This window comes from Gobio gobio, assembly GCF_949357685.1.
Source record: "Gobio gobio genome assembly, chromosome: 18".
Classification (NCBI taxonomy): domain Eukaryota; kingdom Metazoa; phylum Chordata; class Actinopteri; order Cypriniformes; family Gobionidae; genus Gobio; species Gobio gobio.
In genome coordinates, this window is record NC_137111.1 from 1,204,125 (window position 1) to 1,207,572 (window position 3,448).

A 3,448-nucleotide genomic window follows, 5' to 3' on the forward strand; every position below is an offset into this window, starting at 1 on the left:
CTGAATGACCGATCCCAGTGATGACATGTAGATGGAGAAGAGAAGTGGTCCAAGCACTGAGCCCTGTGGAACTCCAGTGGCTAGATGATGTGACTTAGACACTTCACCTCTCCATGACACCCTGAAGGACCTACCTGAGAGGTAAGACTTGAGCCACTGGAGAGCAGTTCCTGAGATGCCCATCTTCATGAGAGTTGACAGGAGGATCTGGTGGTTAACTGTGTCAAAAGCAGCAGACAAATCCAGTAAGATAAGTACTGTGGATCTGGAAGCCGCTCTTGCCTGCCTCAGTGCCTCCGTAACTGAGAGCAGGGCAGTCTCAGTTGAGTGGCCGCTTTTGAAGCCTGATTGGTTGATATCCAGGAGGTTGTTCTGTTCAAGAAACGTACAGAGCTGGTTAAAAACAACTTGCTCGAGTGTCTTTGCAATGAAAGGCAGAAGGGATACCGGTCTGTAGTTTTCTAAAAGTGCTGGGTTCATAGAGTGTTTCTTAAGCAGTGGGGTTACCCGAGCCTGCTTAAATGCTGTGGGGAAAGTCCCGGTGTGAAGAGAGGTGTTGACAATGTGAGTGAGTGCAGGAGTAACAGAAGAAGAAATGGCCTGAAGGAGGTGAGTGGGGATAGGGTCAAGCGGACAGGTAGTGGGGTGGTTGGAAAGGATGAGTTTGGAGACTTCAGCTTCAGAGAGCAGAGAAAAAGAGGGGAGTGTATGTGTTATGGTTGTTGAGATGTGCGTGTCGGTTTGTGGTGCGGAGAATTGGCTGCTGATAGAGGAGGTTTTTTGTGTGAAAAATGATGCAAAGTCATCAGCTGTAAGAGTTGATGAAGGAGGAGGGGGGGGAGGACAGAGGAGCGAAGAGAACGTTCTGAAGAGTGCACGAGAGTCAGAGCAGTTGTGTATTTTGTTGTGATAGTATGTAGTTTTAGCAGTGGAGACGTTACTAGAGAAAGAAGCGAGAAGAGACTGATACAGGGTCAGGTCAGTAGTGTTTTTAGTTTTGCGCCACTTCCTCTCTGCCGCCCGGAGCCCAGAGCGATGTTCGCGGAGAACATCAGACAGCCAGGGGGCAGAGGGAGTGGTGCGGGCTGGCCTGGATGTAAGGGGACAGTGGTTGTCTAAGCAAGATGTTAGAGTGGAGCAAAGAGTGTCAGTAGCACTGTTAGTGTCCAGTGCTGAGAACTGAGCAGGTGGAGGGAGTGAGGAGGAAACCATAGTGGATAGACGGGAGGGAGAGAGTGAGCGTAGATTACGCCGAAAGGTAATCAGCGGAGGAGTGTGTGTTGTGTTAGGAGTTAGTAGGAGGTTAAGAGGGATGAGAAAGTGATCTGAGGTGTGTAAAGGAGTAACTAAAGTGACGTCTGTGGAGCAGTAGCGTGTGTAGATAAGATCAAGATGGTTACCTGATTTATGAGTAGCTGTAGTAGATACTCGCTTAAGATCAAATGAGGTCAGAAGAGTGGTGAAGTCTGCAGGCTGGGGTTTATCAAGGTGAATGTTGAAGTCACCGAGCAGTACCAGAGGAGTGCCATCCTCGGGGAAGTGAGAGAGTAACATATCCAATTCCTCCAGGAAGTTACCCAGTTGACCTGGAGGACGATAAATAACTACAACATGGATTTTAGCAGGGTGAGTGACACTGATTGAGTGCGATTCAAATGAGCAGTTGCCAGATAGAGAAGGGATGGGCTCAAATTTCCAATCCTTTGAGATGAGCAGACCAGTACCTCCGCCCCTCCCAATCTGGTGAGAGGTGTGTGAAAAAGAGAAATTATTTGAGAGGGCCGCAGGAGTGGCAGTGTCTTCTGGTTTGATCCAGGTTTCAGTTAGAGCCATGAGACTGAGATGTGAATGAGTGGAAATAGATGAAATAAAGTCTGCTTTGTTTAAAGCAGACTGGCAATTCCAGAGACCAATTGGAATGGACATTAATGTAGCAGAGGAAATGGGTACACTACGCAGATTAGTAGGATTACGGCGTCTAAAATGTACAGAGCGTGATTTACGGGTGTGTGTGATAATAGTAGAGATTTGGAAGCACATTGTGAATACGGGTCAGAGAAATTAGCAGATGAAAACAAGCAAAAACACAAAAAGTGGACAAAGTATATATATAGCTATACTCAAGTGCCTTGTCGGTGTCCTTGCTCGAGTGGAGTCGCGCAGAGTAGAGTCGAATGGTCTTTACACTCTTCGGTCTTCACACGAGGAGGGCTTCACACGAGGGCTGCCGCTTCCGCTGCCGCGGAGTACTACTCAATTTATACTCGCATTAAATGTCGTTATTGAATACAGCTGGCTACTCCCAGTGAAACGCGTTAGTTCGCACGAGGTCAAACAATAACAAACCAGACTACAACAAACAGCCAACTACAGCAAACAGACAGCGTTCTAAAGAACAGCTGAACTACAGATCAAATGAGGAAAATGTAAACAGAACTCACACACTAGCTGTTTTCCCTGATGTTCGATGCTTCTCTCTGACTCAAAGTAAACAATGAACGCTCTATATAGCACGCTGGCTTATGGCCACGCCCAGTGAAACGCGTTAGTTCGCACGAGGTCAAACAATAACAAACCAGACTACAACAAACAGCCAACTACAGCAAACAGAACAGACAGCGTTCTAAAGAACAGCTGAACTACAGATCAAATGAAGAAAATGTAAACAGAACTCACACACTAGCTGTTTTCCATGATGTTCGATGCTTCTCTCTGACTCAAAGTAAACAATGAACGCTCTATATAGCACGCTGGCTTATGGCCACGCCCAGTGAAACGCGTTAGTTCGCACCAAGCCTGTAGTGCTTCAGTCAGAAATTGAAGCTTTCGCGCCTCGATCGCCCCCCCGGTGGCCGGTCCCAGTCAGGGGCGTGTCTACGTGGTGGCCAGGGGGGGCACTGGCCCCCCCCGAAATTCGATTGGCCACCCCAGGTGCCCCCCCTATAAGATGTCTTGCGATTGGTTCATTTTACAGCCAATCAGTTTATAAACTCTACTGAAGTTCGCGATTCAAAGAAGTGTAGCGCCAGAGAAACAACGGTCGTCAACGTCGCGGACTTGGACTTTTCTTTGATCAAGTGTGGGGAAGTCAAGACACCAAACAAAGAGCTGGTAGGTAACCTTTATGTATGGTTTAATATGTTTGTATGGTTTTCTCAGACTCAGATCAATGTTTTTACCCCGTCAGGCTCTGCTCGCGTTGGTCGTGGTTGATGTGGTCAATGTTCAGTCAACGTTTAATAAAATACAATAAAAGTAAAATACGCTGGGCGCTATGTAAGGTATAATGTATAGCGAGGCGGTTGTTATAGAGAATACAACACCGACAGGCTGTTTAGGAGCCCGACGCGAAGCGGAGGGATCTTAAATCAGCCTGAAGGGGTTGTATTCGCTATAACAACCGCCTCGCTATACATTATCCCGCTTATTACATTGGCAACCTACCAAA